At 36.7% G+C, this 15338-nt stretch overlaps 1 protein-coding gene and 1 pseudogene across 1 annotated transcript in view; both read right to left on the reverse strand.

Moving 5' to 3' along the window:
- LOC131692373 (protein escargot-like) overlaps positions 1 to 15338 on the reverse strand; it is a 171233-nt gene that overhangs the window by 20484 nt on the left and 135411 nt on the right. The window lies entirely within an intron of this gene.
- On the reverse strand, positions 3167 to 4247 carry LOC131692374 (thioredoxin-like protein 1; annotated as a pseudogene).

Consider the following 15338-nt stretch of genomic DNA (forward strand, 5'->3'; position numbering starts at 1 on the left):
GCGGAAAAGCGGGAAACTTGGGACGGGGGAAGGTTAAGTTCTTTCTGTTTGGCAAACAGCTTTTCCGTTCTCAGGCAGTTGCTGCCTCTTCGAGTCATTACGACCGACGCCAGTTTGTTGTTGTTGTTATTGTTGTTGTTTTAGTGTTTCGATGCCAACGCTGAATATTCACGAATAGTCTACGATGGCGCGTACGGTTCCCGGTGCTGGCACTGACTGTGAGCAAGTGACAGTGAATGACAGCGCACCGAAATAGCAACACCGTGCGAAGGAATATCATAATCGGTATCAACTGCTTCCGTGTTACTGATTAATAATTACTTAGTCATTTTTTTCAATTACGCTACATTCTAAAAATAAATTGAATTGTGCGTGATGTATGTATTTTTGAACAGATTAGGATATGCAGAGTTTGTCGACAGCTCACACACTATTGTCAACTATTATCAATATTTGAGAATACTCACAACAGTTTTAATAGTTTAACAAAAAAGGATATTTACGATTTGAATTTAACCCTAGAAAGTTGCACTGGGGTACAAATGTACCCCACGCTTTCTTTGGAGCTGTGTTAAGACGAGAATTCGGCATTCACCGACTTGAGACCCTTACCATAATTAAATTTAGATTTCATAATAAAGGTAGGAAAAGGTGATAAAGCCAATTTATTTTTGGCCTTCGTGGAAGAAGTAGTCAAAGTTGGCGTGGGGTAGATTTGTACCCCAGTGTACTGTTGCCATTAGTGTTTCGTTCTGTCAGTGGTAATGTGACTCTTGACAATACCAGTTTAAATACTGGTTTTTTTTATTACGTAAGTAACAATTAGTATTTTGTAATCGATTTTAATCATTTGTTCAATAATTTTATTCAATTTTGAAGTAGAAAAAATTCGTTCAAATTTGCACTAATTTTTATTGTTGTATTTTTTATAGTTTTTCAAAACATTGGCTCGCGAGTATAATTTGCGCACAGTTACGGCAGTAACAGTAACATTGCGTGTTACCAATGTATTACTGGTCAGCAGTATTTCTTTCATTCCATTTTCCGCCTCATTTCGTGGTATCTTCCAAAACCCGATTTTTCAACTTCCATTTTTCCAAATAATTGCACTTTTTCAAAAATGTCGAAATCACATTGTATACCATTTCTAGAACAATCTTTCAACTTTCACCATCATTTGATGTATGTAAAATCGGTTGAAAATTCGCAAAGTTATAGTAATTTTTATGGAAAAAGTCAAAACCGCGATATTTTTACTTTTGTTTTATCAAACTAATTCATGTATCATTGACTTAACAAATTCCGTACTTGCACTTACACAGCTCTTTTCGCAATTAAAAACGAAGAAAATGATATAGTATACATTTATTTTGTTGCCTTTTTGCCTGCGAAAATTGTGATCAAACGCAGGGGGTACGTTTGTACCCCATTGCAACGTTCTAAGGTAAAAAAGTAAGTGTAACGTTCTAGGGTTAATATCCTTAACAAAAAGAAGTTTTGGCGAAATATCTATACCAAAAGCTACACACCGTATCCCCTATATAAAAAAATCAAGGATTACATTACATTGCTTGACTCAGCTTGTAGGGTCATATACTGAGCTTTTATCCACTTCCCAACCATGCATTTTTCATCCTTTACTTACTCTTTGGACTTTTTAAGCCCCCGCTTCATCATGGCAGAACATATTAGGTATCTAGTAAAGAGATATTGCCACACTTTAAAACATGCGTATCTTTGTTCATACTTGGACGAAATCAACCAAATTCTGCCTAGTATCTCTTTAGAGTGTATTGTGTATATCTTGTAGCTGTTAGTCCGGGAAAGGATTTTGTTCACCCACATGCAAAATCATAGGTCGCATCGCGCCTTAGGAAAACTGATAGATATACATCATTCGACCGTCTCTAATGTCACCCAAAAGGTTCCAGAAATGGCTGATAGTGGACCAGAAGCCAAGAGCTGGACTAAATCTGGCAACAACACTTAAAAACCAGAATTGATTGCTCATTTCAAGCAAGCGGAATCGGAACATTTTGACGTGGAGCCTGGTCAAAAACTTGTTTGGCAACAGAGAACTATGGAACGATCTGAATTGAAAACGCACAAGGTGCAGAACATCTCAAATCGGGACGAACACCAGCAGAGTGTTTCCAAAATTTCTACCCGAAAATTCTACACGACGCTACTAACAAATACTTTTGCTGTGCCATTAATGATGTGACCTACATGAAAGCGGATTTTAGCAGTTGTTGGGACGGCAGTGGCGGATCCAGGGGGAGTGTGCTGGGAGCCCGAAGACATGCCCGAAATTCTTCAACTTGTTGAGAAATGTTAAATTAGTTTCTATTTTAAATTCGTTCTAAACTCAAAATCATTCCAAGCCAGATTCGAACACCAAAACTGATTTCAATTAAATTAGGTTATTGCATATTACGTATTGTACAATGAACATTTCAAAATCGAAATTTCAGCCCTTCGATTTTTTTCTGCATCCGCCCCTTCAGGAAGAGAATATTTCACGGATATGGGTGAGTTTCCTGCGGATGACGACTTCAAATGGAAAACGCCGTCAATGTTCTTTCATTAAGCAGACCCTATGCACTTGTGGCAAACGTAGTAAACCATTCGTGACCAAAGGCACCATGAACGGTGATATTTAAGAAACTGAGTGGCACGAAAAACAGTTTTTTCCGTTTTTAAGACAGCCTGCCCAGTCAAAAAGGGCAAGTTGCTGGCTACACTGATAGGAATATTCTTAAATCGCCAGAAATTTGTTTCGTATAGACAATTTTCATAAAATATACGAATTTTTTTGTACATATGATGAATCGTTCGTAGTTCTATTGGAACATTTTTATTTTTCATTACGAATTTTTCGTGAATACCACGAAACGACTTTCGTTGGCTTATTACGAACCAGCTTCATTCGCTGTTCGCTGCTATATACGAACCGCTTTGTAATATTTACGAGTACTATTCGTCAAACCGTCAACGTCAAAAAAGCTTCAATAGAGGTAGAATACGTCAACAATTCATCATGACGGTCTCAGTCTGACTATTTAGTAGCCGTATCCGTGCCCGCCGGTTTCAGGAAGATTTCCTGAACCTCTTTTGTTTCCAGTTGATCCAGAATCCGGAGCTGTACAGATTCAGCTGAGCCATCGCGAACTGCTCGTTAGTTTTGTATGAATAAGATTGAGTTTTTCTCTGCCGGAGCAATATCAAAATAATATGCCATTTTTTCCTGCTCATTATTTTATTGAACAATTTATAAAAAGAACAAGTTAACGCGCATCACTATCTTTAACCTTTTAAATATACGATCAAACATATTCGTCACCGCACCTACCCCTGCCTTCTAACCATCCTTCTCCCGGTGGCTCAAACAATCTAGTGGCTTTCGCCCTTCTTCCCAGCCACCCGCTGGAAGTCATCCATCTTAGTCGTTGCAATCGGTGACCCGATGAAGGCCAAATGATCGATAATGGTCGTCTCGTCACCAGAATGGTTATCCTTCACGAACAGCTGCATATTCAGCAAGTTCTGAAATTTAACGAAGTGCAATGGAATCGGCGATCCCGACACAAGATCCTTCTGCCCCAGTACCAGATTCTGCACCGAAACTTGCGATTCGGCCATATCGAAATCGATGGTGCTTGGTTGATTGATAAAGATTCTCACCTTTTTTCGGTCCGTGAGAGGGCGGTGCATTGAACTTGATGGCACTGATTTTGACCAGCTGATTGAAGGTAATCGAAATGATCAACTGTTCGTCACAATCGGACACCAGATGACCACCGCTGGAACTGAGCGCATTCACCATCGGGTGGTCGTTCGATTCGTTCAAACATTCGCACTGGTTCTTCTGGATGAAGGTGTTCAAGTCCAACATTCCATGACCGTAATCTTCTCCAGATTCATACAAGCTGGCGACGTAATTTTTCTGTATTTTGGCTTCAAGTCCATTAATGTCTGCACCCTGTCAAACTTTGTTCTGGCTCGGTAGAAAATAAACATTGTTATGGTTGACATGCCCTGGGACGGCGCCGTTTCGGTACATCTGTCGACGTCCACCTTGAGAAACACAGCCTTTGGATATTTCGCCGGAAGCTGGTTGAACAAATGCGATATGTTTCGGCACGGTCCAACCAAGCTGCGGTAAAATCCACAACGACCAATTTTCCTCCTGCTGCGGCTAGTTCGGTTTGGAAGTGAGCTTCATCGGTGATTGCTTTAACAGCCATGCTGTATGGTTTCTTGCGTTGCTATCGGTTAGATGAAGATTCTAGTTACAGGGCCACTATTTTACCCGGAGAAATTAACTACTTAATTACCTTTTAACGTTATGCACTTTACTCCTCACAAAATTCAACTAAGCGAGAATGACGAGAAATGAACGATGAAAGATGATTAAGAAAACTTCTCTTAGATGAACGAAATGAATTCGTGCGACCAACGAGATTGTTCGTAATATACACAAATGTTTATTAAAATAAGCAAAACATTTCGTTTCATTCACGAAAAACAACATTTGTGCAATGTACACTAAATAAGTAAAGTAAATTTGCAAAAATAATGAATACGAAAACTTTCCTAAGATGAACGAAATAAATTCGTGTGAGTAATGAAATCGTTCGTATTATACACACACGTTTATTAAAATAAAGAAACATTTCGTTTCATTCACGAAAATTAGTGTCGTTATCAACGATTACATTCGTGCAGTGTACATTAAACGTGTAAAATTTACGAAAGCCTTCGTTCACCAAGTGGCCATTCTTTTTCATGAAATGAACGAAACCTACTATTTACAATGCACGAAAGTACTTCGTTGCAGAAAACAACGAATGAATTCGTGCATTGCATGATCGATTTCATTATATTTACGAAGTTATATTATCAGTGTAACGGGGGGGCTATTTGCCAACTCGGATTCGCTAATTGCCCTTCAATTTGCCAGCAAATTGCTGGCAATTAGGGGGCTATTTCAAATGCAACATTTGGGCGATTTGCCGCCGTAATTTTTTGCCGCTCAACCCGCCCTTAAATCGCCCACGGACCGCGCCATTTAATCGCCCTTAATTGCGTAATATAAAAATTAAAAATAATACTTATTTTCGGATCCATTATCTACTGACATATACTTACCAGTATACTAGGTAATCACCACCAACTTATAGGAAGAATCAAAGGTGAAATTGGTATTGCACACCATAACTTCTCACAATCTGACGTTCATTAAGACTTTAGGTCAGAGATCTTGTTCTACTATACCTACACACGATTCCACAATTTTCTACATTCGTTGGCTAAATGAAGCGCACCAGACAAACGAAATACAAGTGAGAACACACCAATTGTTCAAAAAACAATTTTAAGCTTAAACCAAACATGAACCGCCATGTTTTAAAAACTCAAAAAAAAAACAAGTCCATTTCAGCCGCCAAAAAATTTGTCTAAGTATTGAAATTGCCTTTAAAGTTGAGTCAAACGTCAAACTTTTTAAATCGCCTGACCATGTTCATCCGCATTTTTTTTGACAGGGTGACCAAGAATCGTTGCTGTGGCCTGATTTGACGTCATGCTACCGTTCCAAAATCGTAGAGTGGTATGTGGTGAATTCAGTAGATTTTTTGCTGAAAGACATGAATCCACCAAGCTGCCTGAACTCCGTCAAAAACTGAGGAAAATGTACCAGAAATGATTGCACAGGCTCTAATGAAGGGTCTTGATCGCAAAAGTCGAATATTTATTTCGAAAACTACAGGTGATTAACCAAGTCCGTAAGCTCATGCCGGCACTCTCAGAATACCGGGTAAAAGATAAATCCTAGCTAAATAGTTTTTTATTTGAACATGTTATTCAAAAAATTGCAAGAAATTATTTGGAGGCATTCTTGATGAATTTCATCGTCAATTATACCTGCTGTGATGAAAATTTCAATTCAACCACAGCTTGATTAGTGATTTTATTCAGACATTTAGGAACATTATTCAGAGTCCGATGTGAACTAATCATGATTTATTACAGCTTGATCATGTCTGGTTTTCATAGTTGTGAATTAGTTCACAAAATCAAGAGTCTGAATATTTTCTCGTGAACTATTTCACAAAATTCGTAATTTTATTCATGATTTCTTTCAATCCTCGTGAACTAACTTATGATTCCTTCTATATTAGTCACGTTTCAATATCCGTGCTCGTGAAATAGTTCAGGAAATGATAAAATATTATTTATAAATACGTGAGCTGGTTCATGATTGCTAGTACCTTGCGTGCCGGTGAAATAGCTCACCAAATTTTTAAATATTCATTTATTCGGGAAGTGGTTCTTGATTCCTAGTATGTGCAAATATGAAGTCTTGAAATAGTTCACAAAATCATAAAATATTATTCATGGATGCGTGAATTGGTTCATGATTCCTAGTACATTAGTTACGACTGATTATGTATGCCCGTGATATAGTTTAGGAAATTGTAAAATATTTTTCATATATTCGTGAACTGGTTCATAATTCCTAGTATAATAGTCGCGACCGACTATTCGTGTTCGGGGAATAGTTTACAAATTCAAAAAATATTCTCCATGGATTCATGATACACGATATATCTTGATCTTGCTTTCGATACTTAGAAGATATATCTAATGGAATTCGTGGAATCATTTTTGTTTCATGTTTTTTATGAAATATCGTGTAATTATATCGTGCTACTAGTGACCAGTAAGAGGTACGAGCAGCAGATATACGAAACCTATTAGGACCTCGAACATTGTTATTCGTTTGATAAACTTCAGAGTGATGTCTGGACAGAACACGAAAACTGCGATGAGCATCAAATATACATTATAGAGCCTCAAATCGTGTTCGTAATTTAGTTCACAGAACAAGATACTGCGAATCATGAAAATAAATGACTCTATTCGTGATAAAATTATAACGATAAAGTGAATATAAATTACGAAAACCGATACTTAGATCTTGGAAACTTGAACATAAAGCACACTACTCGTGATTAAAACATCGAAAATCGTTATCAAGATCCTGACATCAAAATCATAAATTACTCCATTCCACGGTGGTCCAGAATGCAAATTTAGCTGGAATTTTGAGATTTTTCTAAAACTAGACCACTTAGCCTTATTATGACTTTTGAAGTTTTCGTAATTTGTGAGCCCCTTTTATTTGTTAAAACACCAGTTAGAGTGGTTCTAATTTTACCAATCACCTTTTTAATCAGTCTAAAAAGAGCCATGCGACCTACAGTGATCTTGTAGAACGACAATATTTAGAAAAGTTCGCTGAAGACAAGTAAGCTTTATCTGTCATACTTTTCATTTTGCAACAAATTTAGAATCAAGGGTTAGGGTGTTTCTTAGTGTTCTTAGAAAAACGGTTTTATACAACTAACTTTTGTTTCATGTCACCACCCATCTACCTGCTATCGTTGAAAAGTTATAAGCACTTTTTCGCCAAGAATGGGGTTCTTCGGAATACCAATATCACTCATTGAGGTAAACAAAAAATACTTCTTTTTTAACTACATATACGGTCATGATTCGAGGACTAATTAAACAAAAAACGATATTTTTAAAAATTTCTAAAAATTAGTTTTGAAAAAATCAATTTTTTATGGTATAAGTAGTTATATCTTTTAAATAATAGAAGCTAGAGGTTTGATGTATTGTAAGAAAATGTTCGTCTTCAAAAACTCTAAATATCTAAAGGATATGTAAGCAAAAAATGAAAGCTGCAAATGTAATATTAAAAATTTCGTTTTTCATTAATTGCCTCTGCGTAGTATGTTAAAATTACTTTCACGGTGGGCAATATAAAAGATATAGCTTCATTTTAATGATAAACTTTTGCACTATACAATAGTTTTCTATCATTTTAAATAGTGGGTAGGGTGGTTTTAATTTTTTTTAAATCAGAAATTTAACTTTTTAATGCTTCGAGATAGAGTTCCGCAGCTTTCCAGAAAATTGTAAAATAACTTTAAATTTTAAAGAACTTTGTCGAAGGCACTGGAATTCTATGTATTGCACTTTTCATTTTACTAGAAATTTAGCAAAAATTAGGGTGTTTCTTAAAAATTGTGTCATTTATTTAACTTTTGAAGTTTTGATTTTTCTTTAAGATGTCTTTAGAAATACTTTCAGATATTTTGAAGGAGAGCCAGATCAGTTCAAACAAAGTGTCTGGTGAGAATGGCCGTTGTAAACACTGGTTCAACTTTTCGACCTCTGTTACATATGCAACGAAGGTCTCCCCTCTTCTTTGTTTCAATTCCCTAATTTGCGCTCTTATACCCCTATCGCGATTTGGGTTACCGTATCTGAACCTAATCTCATCTTCAAAATTTCTCCACCTAGAAAACCTATCTTCTCGTGTGAACCACCAATCGTATGCTTCCCCCTTAAGTCGGTGGTGAATGTTTCTTAGTAGTTCTCTATCAGATACCCCTTCATGGCGCGCTAATTTCCTGAGTCGATATAGGAAATTCTCGATCTGAATTGATCTACCGTCCCCGGAAAAGTTCAAGTTCCAGTTTTCAACTCTAGACCTTCTGTAATGCCCTCTCTCACTGCTACTAGAGTCTGATGAATACCGCCTATGTCTTCTACTACGGAAATCTTAGATACTTAGTCACTAGCTCCGGTAGCTTCTCGTGGTCTTCTTTCCGGACTCCCTGCCGAATATATCCTAGGTTATCTTCCTGTAACTCTGTCTTCTCTTCTCTGTTCTGTTATTCTATTTCTCTGTATACGCCTAACTCTCGTGAACCGATCGTCATCTTCGCTATCATCTCGATGGCGACCGTATACCCTTTCGTGCTTATCTCTGCGATTGTTATTTCTAGCTAAATATCCATCCTCTTGTTGCCCTCCGTAGTCGCTATCAACTGGACGGATGTTCTTGCTATACGCACCTCTCGTTTGTCCTTCATTCAAATAAACGGACTTTTCTCTCTTAGTATATTCCGTCGACTTTAAATTTCGCGATATGTCTTCTGTACCTGTCTGCTTAACAACCGCTGTTACAGTCAGCTTTTTCTGGGCCAAAACCGGAATCGACCCCGTAGTTCCTGGCTCTTTCGGTTTCAGTTTATACATCTTACCTCCTACTGCACCAGCTACCTCTTCTTCTTCTTTCTCTTTTTCATCCTCCATCCCCTCCTGCATATAGTACCACATTTCTTGTTCGTGCTCAATTAGTGCCAATTGTATTTGATCGCAATGCTTTTTCCTTAATTCCCTCTGGTTCTCGTCTACCACCAAAGAAGTGGCAGTGCGAATCAAGTAATGACGTAATATTGAAATTAGTGCTCTATCGAAATTCTTCTGCAGGTCCAGCACAATTGATTTCACATTGCTTTCAATTATTTTACTCTCGTCAGCAATGTTGTGCTTGTCCCGATGCACTGCTAATTTTTTTTTATCCTCCTTGAATAATCGACGGAGCAATCTCTTTTTATCCTCAAATGTTTCTCTGCGATCGACAGTTTCGTTTCGTAATCGCAGTTCAAAATCAACCTCATTTTCAGCGAGGTGATCGACCGTAGGCAGAATATACCCCTCGGCCATTTTTTCAAAATTCAAATAATGATAATAATTCAGAAATTGTAATAAAAATTCACCTAATATAATAAACCTTCACCTCAAAAAAAAAATTCAAACTTATGCTTAATAAACGAACGAAAAAAGACTAATAATAATAAAATTTATGAAAATTAATTAATTCACTCGAATACTCTCCAAACGAAACGGAAATTATTCGACCTTGAAGTGTTGTAATACACGTTTCATGCAATGTATGTAACGTGATGTAACGTTTTGTTTTACCTAGTCGCTTGTGCACAGAAATACTCTGGTGAATATCGTAGTTTTAACGTTGGGCGCCAATGTAACCGTCCGCGCTACGAGCACAATAAGACCTCGTTAAACTCGGTGGCTTTTGCGCCACTCTCGCGTACGAGAGACCACCGGTCGTTTGTTAGCCCGACTACTTGGTATGAGACTCCTCAAGGGATGACCCGACAGGCTATTGGTGGCTTACGAAAATCGCTACAACTGAAATCTTTCCGCTATAAAAACCTACTCGCCAATAACAAGTTTATCGCCAACGGAAACGGAAACGCACGGATTTATTTCAACTCTAACAAATAAACGTCATGAGTGTGATTGAATTCGAAGATTGCTTTATTCAAATTTACGAAGCTAAACACCACGGAACTAAACGGAAGGTAATCATAAAACTTATTGAATTCAAATCAAGAACTTTAATCGAGCTCATTCGGATCGGACAGTTTGCTCTGGTGGAAAAAGGGAAATCATGGTCATGAATGTTTCCACCTACCTGTGCACAGGATTTGCTGCTGGCGACGGGTGATGTTGGCTGTCGTGACGATGAACGATGGCGACGACGATGGCGAACCCACGCCGGGATGCGAGATGGCGGCGGGTGACGCTTCGCCGGGAAAATGGCGATGTGGCTCGTGTGCGAATGGCCGAAACTAAAGGTGCGGAGGGTGGCGTGGCTGGACGGTTTGATTCACGAGAGCGCGCGCAGAAAGAACGTCTTCCACCGAGGCCAACGCACAGTGGGACCAATCCAAAAAAGGTGGGACAAAACCTATTTGAGGCCTTAGATGTCATTTTAGAACCAGCATTTCTTCGTAGGATATGTTCACAATATTATTCTGCAACTTTTTAAATAGAATATTTTGTTGTTGGACTAAAGAAGAGTACCCGAGCAAAAAAATTTTTTTCAAAAATTTTTTTTAGAGGGTCGATGTTTTCGACAAAGTTGTAGAATATTATGTTTTGAATAACTTCTTCTAAGATACCACAGACATCAGACCTCAAATTTGAGGCAAAATTGTTGTTTTTTGAAAATATGATCAAAAAATCAGTTTTTCGATATTTTCATGCTAAAAACCTTAATTGATTAATTTTATATGTTCTACAAACTTGCAGGTAACACTAAAGTACAACTTTTTGTCGAAGGAACTAATAACCTAAAATCAATATTTTGGCTTCTAAAACTATTTTTCATATACATTTACTCTATTTTCATCAAAGATTTCTGTTTTTAGGTGCACTTTTGTGCAGCCAAACTTTGGCTATTCCGATACTCTATTATTCGTAGAATAAAATTAATACTTAATAGAAACAGGATATAGTTGGACGCATTGTTTGGGTGACCATTCATGTACGATGGTTTATAACATAAAATGTGCTTATATTATTTTTAATTTATATACATTATTAGCTATTAACAAAATCTTATATTTTGCCCACACTTACAAGCACGTAGAACATATTGAGTTGATCAATTAAGGTTACAATATGGAAAAGTGAAAAAATAATATAAATTTTGAATTCAAACTGCCAAAGAACAACGATTTTGGATTAAAAAGTAAATCTACATACTATAAGGTATTTTTAATAAAAATGTTCGAAATTGAATGTTATACAACTTTGCTGAAGTCCTCAACCATCTAAAAAAAATAGAAATGATTCAATTATATTGTGAATATTTTTCCACACACTTAGGTTCTCTAATATCTAAGGCCTCAAATAGATATTATTCTCCTTTTTGAATTTGTAGAACTAATCTTATTGGCTAAACTAAAGTAGAAATTCCGAACTAAACAAATCAAATTTTGTTTAAATGGTTGAGGTCCTCAGCAAAATTGTTAAACATTGTATTGGGAACAATTCTGTTGAAAATACCATTTATTTCTTTTTTAAGCCGAAATCGTTGTTCTTTGGTAGTTTAAATTCAAAATTTATATTATTTTTTCACTTTTCCATATTGTAACCTTAATTGATCAACTCAATATGTTCTACGTGCTTGTAAGTGTGGGCAAAATATAAGATTTTGTTAATAGCTAATAATGTATATAAATTAAAAATAATATAAGCACATTTTATGTTATAAACCATCGTACATGAATGGTCACCCAAACAATGCGTCCAACTATATCCTGTTTCTATGTAGTATTAATTTTATTCTACGAATAATAGAGTATCGGAATAGCCAAAGTTTGGCTGCACAAAAGTGCACCTAAAAACAAAAATCTTTGATGAAAATAGAGTAAATTTAGATGAAAAATAGTTTTAGAAGCCAAAATATTGATTTTAGGTTATTAGTTCCTTCGACAAAAAGTTGTATTTTAGTGTTACCTGCAAGTTTGTAGAACATATGAAATTAATCAATTAAGGTTTTTAGCATGAAAATATCGAAAAACTGATTTTTTGATCATATTTTCAAAAAACAACAATTTTGCCTCAAATTTGAGGTCTGATGTCTGTGGTATCTTAGAAGAAGTTATTCAAAACATAATATTCTACAACTTTGTCGAAGACATCGACCCTCTAAAAAAATTTTTTGAAATTTTTTTTTGCTCGGGTACTCTTCTTTAGTCCAACAACAAAATATTCTATTTAAAAAGTTGCAGAATAATATTGTGAACATATCCTACGAAGAAATACTGGTTCTAAAATGACATCTAAGGCCTCAAATAGGTTTTGTCCCACCTTTTTTGGATTGGTCCCACTGTGCAACGTGTTCTGGATGGCCTTCGCGTACTATGCTTCCGCTACGGACCACCTCAGAACGGAATAAAACCTCCGCTTCCGACTCGGTTCCTCGGTACGCCTTTGGCTACGTACAGGACGAGGACCGGCCCTCGGACTTCAACCCACGGGAACGTAACGCAAGAATTGGGTCGGGAAACACGGACGGTGATTGGTGGCCGTCGTGAGAATTTCGTAGCAAAACAACGAACTTACCAACCTTTCCGTTTGACTGCCGTAAGGCAGGCCTTGACGAAGCACACGAGCCTTGGAGATCCTTCTCCGGACGTAGACTGGACTCCCGTTGGTCCCAAAATTCCAGCTCGTACATAAAACGCCCGTTGGACGAGCGCTGCTGTCCAACGCGAACTCGCATTAATTTACTGATATTTTTTTTTTGATTTATATATTCATAATTACCTTTTTGTACTTTTATCACTTCAAAAAAACTATAGAAAAATTCCAACACGATGACCCAAACTGGTCGAATCGACTACAGAAAGAATTAAAATTTAAATGTTAGCACTTCACGAATTCAATCACACTTTTCAAATATTCACCTTTATAATTTAACTATCAAACGTAACGAACTTCTTAATACAGGCCAAGACGTTTACGAAATGAACGAGCGTTTCTTCTCTCGTGCTTAAGAAACCTCCGATCGATAGAAACGACGACGTTGGATTCCGAGATGGCGATAAAATTAGCATGGCGGTTATATATAAGATTTGGCGGGAAAATATAAATGATTTATAACCTATCTTTTTTGCAAGGTTTCGTGAAATTTAACAACCTTTGATTATGGCATTTAGCCGAGACATGAACCTTATCCAAATATTATAGCAACTAATATATTCGAAGTATCTCGTAAGAAGCTTGCTATAAACAGCTCGAGTGTATTTCTAACCATAACGAATAATTGCTACTTCGTTTTCATTTTAAAACTTTGCTATTATTTACTAAATAATTGACACAGAACACAAAACGTTACAACCCTTCGCAGACTGCGTGGCTGGCGACGCGCGGCCATGGACCGAGTGGAATGGAGGAATCTTTTGTATACGGCACAGGCCACTTCGGCCTTAATCTGTTAATAAATAAAAACAATTCTATTTACAAGATGGGGGACAATAAAGTATTCGTCAGTTGTAAAGCTCAAGAAAGCAATCAAGTCATTCTAAAACAAACTTAGAGGAAGAAATATAGAAAATCGCAATGATTAAGTGCCGAAACGAATGAAACTTGTACTCAAAACTGCCATAACAAACAAACAAAACGCACCAAAGCTTCTAAATTTTGAGAAACCCCGCAAATTAGGCATTGAAATAAACTTAGAAAATTTGATGCAGTACTTTTGACTAAAAAAAGTTAATCTGAGAAAATGGGATGAAAGTTTAAATATGGGACCCATTTTGCACTTAAATTGCCATAACAAACTAACAAGATGCACCAGTTTTCTAAACTTCGAGAAAAATTGTTGATCAAACTTTAAAATAAACGCTGAAAATCTGGAGCAGTTTGTGTGATAGAGAAAAAGTTATCCAAAAAATAGTAGGGTGAACGTATAAATGTGGGACACCACTTTTTTCACTTAAATTGCCATAACAAACGAACGAAACGCACCAGGGTTTCAGAATTTCGAGAAACATAAGTTTTAAAACAAACGCTGAAAAATTTGCAGTTTTCTTGAACGAAAAAAGTTTTACTGAAAAAAAACAGGGTGAACGTATAAATGTGGAACACACTGTATTACGATACCGTCAATGGAGATTACGAAAATCGGGACGAAGATCTAGAAATCATGAACACAAATCTCGCAACACTGCCAGGACAATCCGACTATAATCTCATGACTAAAATATCCCAGAAGCGTTTATTACGTAAATCGCGACTAAGCTCCTGAAACCATGAACATTGTTTAACTGTCGGCTCTTTTAGTTGATGTAGTTTATTCCGAAAATTATGAACAAAAATCCTAAAAAACTATGTACGTTCAGAGAATAACAACAGTAACCCAACCAAACATTAGAATGTAATGCTAACGAAATAAATATAGTTTCATGAATGCGAGGTTTATTTTTCAGGAACTTAGTCATGGCTTTCGTAAATCGTTCAGTTCATGGAATCGTAATTTTTTCATGCATTTATGAACGATTTTTGCGTGAAATCACAGCTCCGAAATACTGTCATCTCAGTATAGCGATCATCAACTGCGTCAAAGCAGAGGCCCGCCGCACTCAAACAACAATTCATAGCTCGTTGTTTGAACGCGGCGGTTGTGGAATAAAGATTTTCTGAAATTCAGTTTAAACAGCAGGTATTACAAAACTTTACAAAATTACAACAGAAGTGTGAAGCCGTTTGGGGACTACATGGTATAAAAGTGGTGTATTTCCGTTCAGTACAACGCAAGTTAATTAGTTCGATATTTTTCATTTTAGAATTTTCCGTTAGATTGTTAGGGCTGTTAACCGTTAGAATTATTGTTTTTCATTGAAAATCGCACCGTTGTTGATTTCAATACACATATAAATATACAAGCTCCCACACGATCATTAAAATGCTCTCGTACACAAACACGATAATGCAAACGCGAAAGCTGTCCAAAAAGGATCAATATGGATGTATAAATATTGCCCCTTAGGACACAGCGTTTTAGATCTAGCGTCCTATTGTTTACGATTTTGTGCTCGAAGTCTCAAACCAACCGAATTAAAATACACAAAAACAAAAATCTGTCCGGATGCCTTGCA

This window comes from Topomyia yanbarensis, chromosome 3 (genome assembly GCF_030247195.1).
Source record: "Topomyia yanbarensis strain Yona2022 chromosome 3, ASM3024719v1, whole genome shotgun sequence".
Taxonomy (NCBI): domain Eukaryota; kingdom Metazoa; phylum Arthropoda; class Insecta; order Diptera; family Culicidae; genus Topomyia; species Topomyia yanbarensis.